Source organism: Danio rerio, chromosome 16 (genome assembly GCF_049306965.1).
Source record: "Danio rerio strain Tuebingen ecotype United States chromosome 16, GRCz12tu, whole genome shotgun sequence".
NCBI lineage: Eukaryota > Metazoa > Chordata > Actinopteri > Cypriniformes > Danionidae > Danio > Danio rerio.
Window position 1 is genome coordinate 35,984,733 of NC_133191.1, and position 15,048 is coordinate 35,999,780.

Consider the following 15,048-nt stretch of genomic DNA (forward strand, 5'->3'; position numbering starts at 1 on the left):
CAAACGAACAGTCCAAAACCAACTACTCAGTAGATACTGCATTTAAATTAAAACACACTATTCTTCCATTAGAAAAAGTATGTTCTATACCAGTGGTTCTCAAACTGTGGTACGTCTACCACTAGTGGTACGCTGGCTTTCTTCTAGTGGTACGCGGAGGAATCAAATATGTCATATGTACAAGCAACATATTTCAAAATTTAGCAAAAATGATTTATATATGAATATGATGAAATATAGCCTATATTTATGAGGTCAAAGCAACATTTCTAGGTTTTGATGAATAGGCTACTATATATCAATACTTTACATTTAAGTCTAGTTGTTGTTTTTGTTTCACTTTTTAAGAACAGTAGCCTACCATTTTTAATGAACTTTTAAAAGCACATTTTAATTTAAACGTAGACATTTTATTTTGTTTGTTTGTTTGTTTTTACCTGTAAACACAGTCAAGTGTTAGTTTTTATGTTCAATCTATTTATAATGTTTAAAGTGGCTGACAATAATAAATCTTCTTAAATCACAGGAATTAAACTGCCTTGTTGCTGAACTTTGCAGAGCTGTAGCTGCTTCATTGGGCCTACTATCCTACTGTATTTCAATACTAGTCGTTATGGTGGTACCTGGAGAGAATTTTTTTTTTTCTGAGGTGGTACTTGATGAAACAAAATTGAGAACCACTGTTCTATACAGTATGAATGTGAGTAGTATAAATGGAACTTGGACATTCTACAAACACCATTTTGTTATCAACACGTGACCTACCCACATCAGGTGGGTCGCTTCACTCCCATTCATGAATCTCTCGCAGAGCATTATGGAATAGCGCAGCATGCATTGCATGCACACTTCAGAATGTCGCCAAAAGCAGTAGGTCATCCTGTTACTTCTCACATACTGTTTTTCGAATTCTATGACTTCAGACATGCAACTTGGCTCACATACTGTTTTTAGCATACTATATGGAAGTATGCGATTTCGGAAGCAGCTAAAATCACCTCCTTTCTTTCTAAATCAGGGGTGCCCAAACTATTTTGTATGAAGCGCCAAACACCAAATATCATTGAGAGCCGTGGGCCAAAGATAGACATATATTTTACAATAATTTTGCAATGGGTAATTTCCTAATTCTTATTTTTTTTTTTTTTAAATATTAAAAAATACATTGAAAAAATAATTCATTTCAACTACTGCAGTATAACTTTTTGATTATTCCAATAAATACACACACAAAAAAAAATCACATTTATTAACATAGTGGAGTTCACTGCTGAATACACTAGTCAAGCAGATTCTGCCTTTGCCTTGCTTCATTCACCAAAGTCTCTGCATTATCCTCTGTCTGTCATCTGTTAATTTGAAACAAAATCTGATTAATTTACATCATTTAAATTTAAATGTTTGATTTCAGATTTCAGCTTTTTTTGTAGCTTAACAATAAAATAAACATATAAAAGGTTACATTAAATTTGAAACTATAATATCTAAACCATTTTCAGATGGAATGATGGGCCAAATCAAAGGTTACCATAAGCAAACTTTGGCCCATGGGCCCTAGTTTAGGCATCTCTGCTCTAAATGAATCAGCTATTTTTTTTTTGTCCAAATCAAAGTTGAATGAATGATGCAATGAATGATAAGAAACAAAACGGCTGCAAACAACAGGGCTATATTTGCTATATTTGTAACATAAAATATATAATGCTGTATTTTTCATTTATGACAGGCCTAAATCAGTCAAAGCACCAGCACAAAAACACCCAGATTAACGATCCTTAAATTACAGTTTATAGTTTGTTTTTCTCAACATAACTTTCCTGTGTACACAAGAAGCTCATTATGTGCATCCATGTACAACACATATAATCCATAATGACATAATCTGTAGTCTTCCACATTACCCGTAGTAAATATCCTCATAAACCAGAACAACAACAGTAGGCGCCTCTCTGGCCATCATTACAAACACACACACACACACACACACACACACACATTTAATTCCTTCCAGCCTCCTCATGTGAGGAGACAAACAAAGCACCAGAGTCTGATCTTGAGATGAAGACGACGCCTGGGATTCAGTGTCTGTGAATGAGATTAAATATTAATCCTACGAGGAAAAAGAACATGCTACAGGTAGCCTTTTAAGCTCCTTTTGTAAGAGGTCTTTTTTACACCTCTTTTCTCAACACTGAATAGACTCTTTTCCTCCTCCTTTTCTCTCTGTCTCATTCTATTGAAGAAATTGTTCCCTAAATACATGCTATTAGAATATGTGTATAGGTGAGTAATAAGTTATTAGTTGCAATTACTGGTCATCTATTAGCGGAGAATAATAGGCTGATTAGGCGCAAAGCCTTTTAACTTCAGAGGAAGTAATTTAAAGATGGCTGTCCTTTCACAAAAAGAAGAAAAGAGCTGCTCGGTGAATGATACACCCGCCTATTGCACAATAGTGGAGAACAACCCCATCATAATAGCATAACCATGATAGCACAGAAAACTAATACAATCAATAGGAAGAATATCTCCATAATTTTCACGCCGTGTGAGCCGAAAGCTGCACGGAGCACTTCACATGGCCAGGAATCAGTCCACAGAATATGCAACCAGCTGTATAGAAAATCTACAGAATTGAAATACAAGTCGCAACGTGCTTTAGGTTGACAAAATGAATTATTGTATATAAAATAATACTAATAAAAAACGTCTTTTTTTTAGACGCAATACAGAAAATCCTGACATTTTTTCGATGCATCAACAGGCAGCTTTAAAAGGAAAAACAACAAAAAAACACCTTCCTTGCATTGTTCCAAGATCTTTCTTTGTGCATCAAGGACATCTATTCACACAGACTACAATCACTTCAGGCAATGAGACCAAACATTTCAGCTTGCTTTCATTTTTTTCCCAACGTAAAACAAAAGCACAGACTTTAATTGAGATGTTTTCATCTTTATCGCATTGTATTCAAAAGAAAACTGTAACAATATGCCAAAAATCTTTTCCAAACAAATATTAATGTGCTTCATCGTTCTTGCATACTTTACAACTGAAAACGACTGTGAATAGGAGTTGTGGTTTTATATGATGACAGATATTCGCCATGTTTATTATGATGAAAGTATTGGAACATATCTTATTCACAACTTCATACATTTAAAAGTTGCAGTTTTGTTTTTTTGTTTTTGTTGGAAACTAACAAAAATGGTTAATGCCTGTTAGGTTACAAATGTGTAAAGGCTTGTTACCATCCAAAACATAATTCAACATATATTACGTTTGTCTGCAGTTTATAGTTAAAATAAATGCTTGGGGGTAGTTAACACCAACAACTTTTGTTCTTTTTCACACTAATTATCTTTACAGGGACATATTCAACCCAGGCTCATTCTGATTACGTAGCCATACACACATTTCTGGAGAGAGCAAAATACGTCCCAAGAGCTACCATTATTATTATTTTTTTTTTGCAGTTTTTGTTTGTATTTTAGATATCAAATATCTCTCGCGAGTACCCTTCAAGCCTGTTGTTCTCATGTAAATCCACCAGAGGCTGCTGTTGGCTGACTGACTGACTGACTGACCGACTGACCATCCCCACCTACCCCCTTTCCTAAAAACAACCAATAGTACTTAAAAAAAAAAAGCAAAGATTGATCCACCCACCCATTCCCTAATCCCAAAAACAATCCAGAAAAAGAAAAGCCCCCTGATTTTTACCCCATTTTCAGATTTTACCACATGCTCACCTTGTTGTTTTTAAAAAAGCACAGATTTGAGGAAGATTAACCTGTCACAGGAGCTGCTCATACAGTTCTACTCAGCTGTCATCAAATCCATCCTCTGTACTTCATTCACCGTCTGGTTCAGCTCAGCTGCCAAAACCAACCTCTGTAGACTACAGAAAATAGTCCGGACTGCTGAACGAATCACTGGCACTACCCTTCCTACACTTCAAGAACTGTGCTCTTCGAGAGTGTGTAAAAGGCCTCACAAAATCCCTCTGGATGCCTTCCACCCAGCACACTACTTGTTTGAACTGTTACCGTCTGGTCGGCGCTTATGAGCACCAAGCACAAAAACAGCCAGACACAGGAAAAGTTTCTTTCCTCAGACCATCTACCTTATTCCAGTTAAATATTCCCCAACTTTGCAATAAACATTCGCAATACTTTCTCATACGCACTTGAACACAGCAATACTTTCTCATACGCACTTGTACACAGCACCGTATAACCTGTATATTTATAACAAATCTGTACATACAATTTATCATCCAGATGTCTTGACTAACTGCATCTCTGTTTAATGTTTATTGTCTTTTTTCATTTTCATTTTCTGTTGCACTTGTCACATGTACACTGAAAGCTTCTATAGCCAAAACAAATTCAAAAACAAAATTTTTTTGGCTTCTGTTTTAGTCTTACCTTCATTCTGGAACCGTTCTTCCCTGGACTCAAACCCAGTCATCACGGTCAACTCTGCTCTGCATCTCAAGTCTACCCATGTTACGTGTCGAGCTACCGGACAGACTGGTAACAGTGGAAAAGCCATCCACATCCAGGTAAGTGGTTAGCTGGTAAGTGAGAAAAGAAACAGAATCATACCACCTTGTAGTGTTGGTTTTAAAGATGAAATGCAGCCTTACATAGCTCTGGCTACATAATACGTGTTCTCCAGAAACGTATATAGGGTTGCATTTTCAGAATGAGCCTATGTTGGACATATTATCAACAAATAACTGTGCGTTCACATCAAAGTTCGCTCTGGAAGCCCTGGCGACAACGCTGCCTGCCTTCACAGCTTCACTGGCGAAATTTACAAAATTTGCAAAATTGATTTAGTTTTTAAAAGGGTCGTTGCAGCATATCAGCAAATCAGTTAGATATCCGCATGAAACATGTTTTCTAGCGTGAAAATGCACCCTTTTTATAAAAATTTTTAACTATGAAAAATTAAGTTGTTGCGTGTGGTGTGGCTTTGATCCACTTATTCAATGTGTCCATATGTCTGAAATATTCTGAAGCATACTGTTTTGTATGCTTTATAATTAGCATGAAATTTCCACTCCAAAATAAAATAGTATATGTAACATTAATGCACATCAGTAATTCGCAATAACTTTCTTTTATATTTATGTCCCTGTAAGACAACATCGTAATAATCAAACTCTTAGGCACAACTGTGGTCAGAACCAAAGTTCATAGGATTGTGTTCTCTGGAATCCTCTAAATCGGTGGAAATCTACATTCTGATTGCTTGCCGCCAAACCATGTCACATCTCATTACCATAGAGTTGACTTGATTTAAACCCCTCATGCTGCGCCGCTCCTTGCTGCTTATCGCCTTTGAATTTGACGCCTTTGACGCTTATCGACTTCATACTACTTTGATGCTTTTGCCGCCTTCGATGTGAATGCACAGTAGGGGATTATTTTCGTATTTATATTTAACACCAAATAAATACAGAAAAACACATTAAAAGTATCTAAGATTTGTAATTAAATATGTTTGTCACATCTGTTTATCTCCAAATGTACAACTTTTACACGGTGATCTTTTATACGGTGATCTCAGGTAACCCACTTTCTCAAAGGTGTAGACATCGCCCTCTAGTGCATTTGTCATATGAAAAGTGCAATGACACATAAACAGAGCAATGTACTGTATATTATGTTTTGCACAAATTGAGTCCCATACCTGTATTTACAATGATTCTGGCTGACATTTAGCAGCTGTTAGAACTTAACAGCAGTAACGTGATTCATTTAAAAGCAGCAGATGTTATTTACTACTTACTAAGCATATTTTTTTAGATATGTAAACCTAGGATCTAATTACAGTAATTACAACCATGCCGAATTACAATGAAGACCTGCTCCTGCTCTGATAGGATGATCACAGATTCATCAACTCAGAACCACAGAGTTGAAGCAGCCCTCATATTTACTCATATTTACAACTGAAAAGTGACACTGAAATATTATGCACATTTAATAATGCAGAACTAGTGAAACGGCCCATGATAGAGAAAACAAGCTTTGCAAACATGCTTTGCTTGGTGAACAGAGCTTTGTTTTTTCACAATTCATAAATATGGCCTCTGGGAAGTATAACTGGGAAGCTCTATGTTTATGCAATGCATGTTCATTTTTTTAAAATAGTATCCCTTAAAATATCACATCATCATTCACAACAGATCACCAAAAAGATATATCATAATCTCAAATAATGGAGCACACGTAACACTTAATCCTGGGTTTACTGCATACAATTCTAACAGACAGTTTATAGTAAAGCCTGCCGAAAAAAGGTCTGCTTGCAAAGACAAATTTTAAATTTCTGTTAATTGTAGTAGAGCAAACAGCTGACTGTGACACAAGGCTAATGATTACACATGTCTTGGAGTAATATGACAGTAAGCCCTGCTGGCCTTCATTGTGAGAGAGTCTGCAGATGACAAGGCCGCCTGCTGCACCAGCTTCAGACCGGACCACCATAAACAGGCACACGATTTATGCTTAATACTAGCCTACATACAGAGTGTATTTGTATAGTAGCCAAATAATCATGTTATTATTGGTTAATTAAAGTTAGATTAAAATTATTAGTAATTAAAGTCACACTCTTCCAAACACACAAGCATTTCATTCATCTTCAGAACAAAAATGAAGATATTTTTAATCAAATCCGAGAGATTGCAGTCTTTCCGTTGAAAGTCCATTCACACAAAACAAAGATGCTTCAAAATGTTTTGAAAGGCATCACAAAATAAATCTATACAAATTGAGTGGTTTGTCGTGAAAAGACATGATTTGTCTACAAAACGAATAAATTTAATATAGATTTTATAGCCACAGACCTCACTGGTTCTTGCAGAAGCTCGAAAATGTTGCCATGACATGCAAAAATTTACCTCAATGGTTCTCAAATGAAGAAAATAAAGGGAAGCAAGCACAACTGAGTGAATACAAATCTAAATAAAAAGTTTTAAAGTGGTTGCATCTCATCAGAAAACCACTATGGATTTACTTTTTAATCGTTTCATGAATGTTTTGGATGAATAGACTTTCAAATGAAAGGCTCAAAATCTTTCTCAGTTTGATTAAAAATGTTTTCATTTGTGATCCTACAGTAACCAAATTTACTTTAGGTGTGGAATGACAGCAATCGGCAGAATTTTTATTTTAGGGTGAACTTTCCCTTTAAAGTTTAAAGATATTCGCAACAGTCAGCCGCAGTTTTATTACGTGCTGTCAGTCGGTCAGTTTACCAATTTCCTCCAAGAGTCACTCTGCCATTGCACTCAATCACCGAGTACTGTCGGCCAGTCCATTCACATGCACGCAAGCATCTGCCAGAGGACTCGCAATTCTCCCTGATGGTCCAGTTTTGATCTCACGGCCGGTAATTGCTGCAGGAAAGTGAGCCACTCCAGATGAATGGAAGAGGAGCATCGGTGTCCGTGATGTCGGATGCACCACGTTCAGGTAATAGCCTCTTCTCCAGACCCTGCTGGCCTCTTGTAGAGAATGGAGCGGATGAAAGTGCTGAGAGAAGCAAGCAAGCGGAAGGGGGGTCAATAGGCTCTGCTCCAAGACTGGCAAACCATAATTACCTGTAATGAGACTTTTGTTTTGAAGTATTATGGAGATATTCTTGAAGTCACCCTGGCTGATTGGACGAAGTGGCACCACACGGGTCTCTAGGACCCTTCTCAATTATGATTTGCGCTTGGCGTAATTACCATTGAAGTCTTACTTTTCTCTTTGAGAATAAGCCTCCATTGGCTGCTTCCGTAAAGTGCTCCTCCTGAGCTCCCTCACGAAATTCTCCAGGTTCAAGAAAACAGCTGCAGCACTTTGATACGTCTTAAACCGCCATTTCGCCTAATGTGTTACCCTGACAACTTTCCAGAACTGATGCTGAGATGAGTGAAAGATTGTGATCTGACTATTGTGCCCTTAAGATCCATTTCATAGGAAATTGCTATAACCAGTTGAGCTGCTCTCTGGGTGGGCAAAATCTGGAGGTATCTTATCCACCTTTATCCTGTACCCCATGGTACTTTGCATGAATTATGCATGTAAATTCCATAGAACTGCATTCACTGAAGTCTACAAAACTGGGTACAATGAGATGTGGTTTTCTTTACAGTTCATTTATATGAGAAAATCTGAATTAACAAATGAACTAATTACTTTCAATAGACCATAATAACTCAACTTCTTTATGTACAGTATTACTGTGGTGTAGGGAATACAAAGAGAAAATAATCTGGAGGAATAAAATACAAAACTCAAGAGCTTTGGCCACAGATATTCTTGTAATACTATCGACATGTTATAATACCAAGTGTAATCTGGTCTTCATGGCAGATAAATTCGCCAAAAGCTGTATAAACGATTATTTTAAACACTGAAGAAGGACCTATGCAACCTAACTGTTTTCACTATGCACTAAGCATTTTTTTTACTCTGTTGGGATGGAAATAAAATTGCTAGTTTCTTGGCATACTTTTATTTGCACACAAACAATTTGTAAGAACTGAGTTGTCGCCAGAGCTGTGCAGATAACGAAATCGAATCGCAATTGAGATTCACTGCATTTTGAGCAGCAAAGTTTAGCAGCCACAATAAAGATTATTGTGCTTAAACTTACAAATTTGAAATCAAATCAAACTGAAATTGCAGTATATGTAAAAAAAAATTGCAATTAGATATTTTACCCAAATCTCACAGCCCTAGTTGTCGCTCTTTTTTATATCATTGATTCACTTAAAGCCATTTTATGGAATTCCATTATTCCAGGTTATGAAAGACATGTTAAATAGACATTTTCCAGACATTTTAAATAATTTATCACTGTACATTTTATATTACACTTTATTACACTTATTTACCCTACTAATTGCCTTTCTATGTTAAAATGGCCTTATTATTATTATTATTTAAAAAAAAATCTATGATATTTTCAAAGGTTGGTACCAACCAGTCTGTCTTTCATTCATTCATTCATTCATTCATTCATTCATTCATTCATTCATTCATTCATTCATTCATTCATTCATTCATTCACTCATTAATTTTCTTTTCAACTCAGACCCTTTATTACTCAGGGGTCGCCAAAGCAGAATAAACTGCCAACTTATCCATTTGTTTTATGCAGCAGATGCCCTTCTAGCTGCAAACCATCACTGGGAAACACCCATCCACATACATACCCTTTCTATAACAGACAAGTTAGCCAAAGAAGCAATGGTACTTGGCAAGTCTTGATAGGCCCCATGTCTTAGAACCCTTCCGAGCAGTGCTTCATAAACTCTATGATGAGGTCAGGCTGGTGAATGTACTGGACAGTTGAGATGTTGCACACTTGGTCATGATGAAGAGACCTGAACTGGGCGTCACCTTCACCAAACTCCACTGCTGGACTCAATCAAATGGGATCCACTCATACACTATATGGACAATTTACCTTACCTAATTCACCTATAGCGCATGTCTTTGGACTTGTGGGTGAAACCGGAGCAGCCGGAGGATTCCTATGTGAACACGGAGAGAAAATGCAAACTCCACACAGAAATGCCAACATACCCAAGTGAGGCTCAAACCAGCGACCTTGTTGCTGTGAGGTGACCGCGCTACCCACTGTGCCACTTTTCTCTTCTTATTTATTAGTATTAAATACTAACGTAAACTTACTTTAATGCCATAATCCCATTTCAACTTTATTTTTAGTAGTTACTATAACATAAAAATATCTTGTCAAAACTTTCTTATCATGTTTACTAATATGTTCACTTTGATCATGATCCCTAATATACTATTATTTAACTTTCACCCTACATTTGGAATTTGCATTAAAAAATTATAGGTGATGTTTGCATAAGGGAAGTCACGGTGGCGCAATGGGTAGCACGATCGCCTCACAGCAAAAAGGTTGCTGGTTTGAGCCTCAGCTGGGTCGGTTGGCATATCAGTGTGGAGTTTGCATGTTCTCCCTGTGTTCATGTGGGTTTCCTCTGGGTGCTCCAGTTTACCCCACAGCCCAAAGAAATGTGGTACTGGTGAATTGAGTAAGCTAAAATTCCCCATAGTGTATATGTAAATGAGTGTGTGTGGATGTTTTCCAGTAATGGGTTGCAGCTGGAAGGGCATCCCCTGCGTAAAACATATGCTAGATAAGTTGTTGGTCTATTCTGCTGTGGCGACCCCTGAATAATAAAGAGACTAAGCCGAAAAGAAAATGAATGAATGAATGAATGTATGAAAGAATGAATAAATGAATGTTTGCCTAAGTTTGATAAGATCATAAGTTAAAAATAAGATCAGGTTTAGAAAAAGTTTTTTATATATATACTGCTGTCAAAATTAATGCGTTAACGCATGTGATTAATTTGAAATAATTAACGCGTTAAAAACAATTAACGCAACTAACGCAGTTGCAGTTTTTTCCCTGTTGAATGAGTACAATTGTTTGTATTCAATACTTTATTAAAATTATTATAATTTACCATTTTCCATATCTGTAATGCCTGTATTTTGGCATTTTTTTGAAGTTCACTTACAATCCAACAAGCAAATAATTTTTTTCTTTATTGACATTGATTGTTTTAAAATTCACATGGCATTAACATGCCTGTGTTTTTATTTCAGTATGGCTGTGATGCCAGGATCTTGATGGTTTATTGTGGGTATGTTATTTACATAAAGAAATCTGTGTTACAAGTTAAACAAAAATTCTAATAAACAATGTTATTTTGAATTTAAATAGTTTTTGACTTGCGTTTGCATTAATTTTACATTCGAAGTTTCAGTCTTTTAAATGTGATTAGTCGTGATCGCGATAATTTTTTTTTTAAAAGTGATTGCTTAGTTACTTTTTTTCATCGATTGACAGCACTAATACATACAGTATACTAAAAAACCCTTCCAAAAACATGATAGTGGTGAACGTTAAGGGTATAAATAGAAAAAAAAGCATTAAGCCCTAAATTTAAAGCATGGTTCTTTAAGGAACCTTATAGAAAAGGGTCTGATGTTGTTCTTTAGAATGTAGAGTATTTTATTTGCTTGAATGAATAGCAGCTTTAAAATCTCAAAAGATCTTGATTGGCTAATTAGACAGATCGCTGGGACAAAACAGAATTGAAGAAGTAAAAATTCACAGCAACACAAATCACAAATATTTGGTGAACGCAAACATACGGATACAAACAAGAACTCTTCCTCCAGTGAGACCTTGAATTCCATAAAGTGCCCAAATGCGAAATTAAGATATTTTCTCTGATGCAACTGATATAAGACCCGAAAAAAAGAGAGGAAAGGATACAGAAAATCCAATTGCTTCATAAGAGCTGAAACCCCCTAAACAACACTCAACCAACTGCAAAGGATGAAAAGCTGGGCTAATTTTTGTCAGAATGCAGCATTCTGAAGAGCATTACAGCGGTTAATAATGAAAAGGAGAATAATTTGTAAATGAAGCCTGATTGCCTATGCATGGCGAGCTGGGTCTGTACGGTCAGGTCTCAGGTGGGCTCTAGAATGAAGAGCTTTATGTCTTTAACAGGAGAGAGGCCCTCAAACGCCAGCACTATAACATTATTTATAGCCAAAAACAGACCTCAGGATTAATATATAACCACAGACATGCAAGCAGACACATATTTTAGGCCTAATCCTCACACACACACATGCAACAAGATTCCCCTCTGTTGTATTGTAGATGTTGGTGGAAAGTTATGGTGAAAAGACCTTCATGTAAGAGTGTATATGCGTGTGTGTGCGACATGTGGGCTGGTTCCCAGTCCCCACTCAGCAGCGGGGTTCATTAGCATTCCTTTGTGCGTGCATAAAGGGGCACGGAGAGCCACCTATTCTACGACTGGACTTTACCAGCTGCCATCCAGGGCTAGTCCTCATTAAGGCCCCGCTGTTCCTCTGAGAACACCGCCACATGTTCAACACGCGCCCGCTCTCACCCACACACACGACTTGACCAAAGGAGAATTTCACACACCAAGCGCTCAATCGTGCTCATACACAGACTCGCACACTCCACCAGAAAAGCCTCTATTGTGTCGGCCTATCGTTGCCTACATCTCCATATAAACACAAGGTGATCGTGCTTCACAGGAGCTCCACGCTTCCAAAATACACACCATGAGAAAGTCTACACACTGCCGCTCAGGTTCAAAACCCCGCTTCAGATGGCTCTATTCAGCACGCGGCCATCGGAGTAATTGCTGTTAGCGGATAATTGTGGAGCGGATAAAGCTGGAGCTCATGCATGGTGAATTTGATTGCATGAGGTATGCCGACAAGATTATTAAAAAGGATAGATGCATTGTCAACTCGGGGACACCAGCATACAGAAGCTTTTATCTCCTCAGCCCAATTCACTTCTAGTTACCTCCTAATCCCTCAAAAGACATTTGCTTGACTGCGTGAATGCTTTAAATGACTGAAAAATAAGTCAAATTCATGTGACCTTTGCATATTCTGGAGGGAAATAAAAAGAAAAAAAGGAGCAAAACATTCATTTCTGTCCCATATGTAAGCCTGCTTGCTGAAGTAATACTACAGTTAATGCAACACTTGGAGTGCTGTCTAAGAAAAATTAAATACACCATAGAGTCCAAACTATAGATCTATAAGAATTGTTTAGCCCAGAGTTTGGATGAAATAGACAACCTTTCAGATGAATGACTTTCTGAAAGTTCTGGACTACACAAAAATCTTGGCCTTGCTGATAAACAGATGCTGCGCTTGGCTGTTTGCCTTCTGTGATACACTAGAAACTAGTTCTAAATACCTTGGCAAGTCAACAGAGTGTATTTGTAACTGCATTGGTATACAAGAGACCTGAATAAAGCAGGAGCATCTCCTACATTTTTTTCTATATATTGTGTATGTGTCCTTCTGAAGGCAATGGCAAAACACTGCACCTGTTCTTCATTTTTTCAGTCAACACAAACACTGTTAAGAAGCAGCCAAAACGTAATTTTTCTTCCATTGACTTTAATTCATCCATATCTGAAAGTGACATATATAAGGTCAACACTTTAGGCATGACTTTAGAGTTGAATTAAAAGAACACACATAGAAGCATTATTCTGAATCAGTGAAAGTGGGGGAGACTGAATCTATGCTCAAAGAAACCAAAGCACGACCATGGCAATGTCTGAAGATATTGTGTGATTTACATAGTTCAATACTAAGGCCAAATACAAAAGAAACTAAAAACGAACTAAATAAATATATTATTATTAAACAAGACTTTTGTACAATATTAGATTGTGAATTAAATTTATAAATTGTGCTTATTTCTATTCAAAGCTCATTTTCTGTAGTTTTTTTATTAAAATTCATCTTTAAACAAAAATCATTGAATAATACTTCTATACAAGTAGAAAAACTAATAAATTGTGATGTTTTGATATCTTTTTTAGAAGTAAAAAAGAATTAGTTTACATTTAATAAAACATAAATGTTATAATATATATAATCTTGACTCAAATTATCACTCAAAAATTAGTATTTTCACCACTTTATTTATTTTCAAACCAATAGAAAATGCTAAATGTTTTGAAAAAAATAATACTTTTTAAAATCAACTCTGAGTTATCCATACGTCCATTGAATTTTCAGTTCACCCTAACCTATTATTCTTTTAAAACATTCACAGAAAAAAAACTTATTAGCTGAATCATTTAATCCAGGGGTCCGTTTTTCGTATGTAGATAACTTAATTTTCTGGATTTGGTTATTAAGGATTTGACATGATGCAGGATCGTTTTGTTCTTCAAAACTCAACTGAGAATTGTTGTCATAGCAATAGGTCGGGTAGCTCAAACCTGCAAGGGAGCAGAGGTCCGTTCTTCGTACATGGATTACTCAGTAAGCTGGATTTGGATATTGACGATTTGACACGATCCAGGATCGTTTCGTTCTTTAAAGCTGATCCGAGAGTTGTTTTCATAGCATAAGTTTTGCTAGGTCAAAACTGATCGGGAGCAGGTTTAATTCAAATAAACAGGATTAGAACCGGCTCAGTTCAAGCAAAGATAATAAAGTATGTTCCGAATTCTGATATTTTCTTACAGTAGTTGTTATATACACTTGGGAAAATGGTAAATATTTTAACTATAAAGTTATAGTTATTAATAAAATAAATAAAGTTATACATATTAATAAAACTTATGCAATCTGCACCCTCAAAATGAAAGCTGAAAGACTGCTAACTTGTGGTGCAAAGAGAAAACTTATTGATATGAACTTTTTAGATCGCTTTAGTACAGTGGAGTTTTTTTTTTAAGCAATAATACACTTATGCAGTCATAAACATGTTTTGACAGTTAATATGCAGTGATTTGATGCTTCACAAAAGTTGCAGACCCCTTTACCAATATCAAAATGCTTTTGCAAACAAAACAACCAGTTATTCTTTACACCGATTAAAAAAACGGCTACTATAATAAAATACATTAAAATACATTGATTTGCATTGAAATACATAAAGAATACTCTTGACACATAAAAGTGTAAAGCCTGCAGCTCACAACAAATGTGGAAGGTTATTGCGTGTCATATTTAATAAACAGTTTACTACTAATTTGATGTAATTTTGCTCACATGGATAATTGAATATTAATCAGATGATGTCATTACGCTGCTGTGGCGTCAGCCAATCGTTGCATTGCTGATCATGATTTCGAGGATCGATAGATCTGTCCTTCACAACACATGCAGCGATATCAGATCAGTTTAGCCAGACATTTTAATCTGATTCACGAACTTGTTTGAAGAACCAAATTAGCAAGAGATCAGTTATCGAGATGAAACGATCCAGGATCTGCCAAATCATCTTAGATCATTTAAGCGAGGTACAAAGAACGCACCCCAGCAGCTTATTTCATATAAACAAGATTAGATCGGGTCATTTCAAGCGAAGGTAATACTGAAAGTATGTACAAAATGCTAATATTGTCTTATAAAAGTAGTTATACATTTGCAAAAACACTTTGAAAAATTATATAAA

The 15,048-nt window shown here is 36.2% G+C and overlaps 1 long non-coding RNA gene across 4 annotated transcripts in view; it reads right to left on the reverse strand.

Moving 5' to 3' along the window:
• The window catches only part of LOC137487925 (uncharacterized), a 67,315-nt gene that overhangs the window by 20,777 nt on the left and 31,490 nt on the right, over positions 1-15,048 (reverse strand). For 2 of the 4 annotated variants that reach the window (XR_011006738.2, XR_012392230.1), the window contains exon 2: positions 4,431-4,579. The exons of the other annotated variants lie outside the window; for them this stretch is intronic. This is a non-coding gene — a long non-coding RNA (uncharacterized lncRNA). The remainder of the gene's footprint in view (positions 1-4,430; positions 4,580-15,048) is intronic. 4 annotated transcript variants of the gene reach the window in all.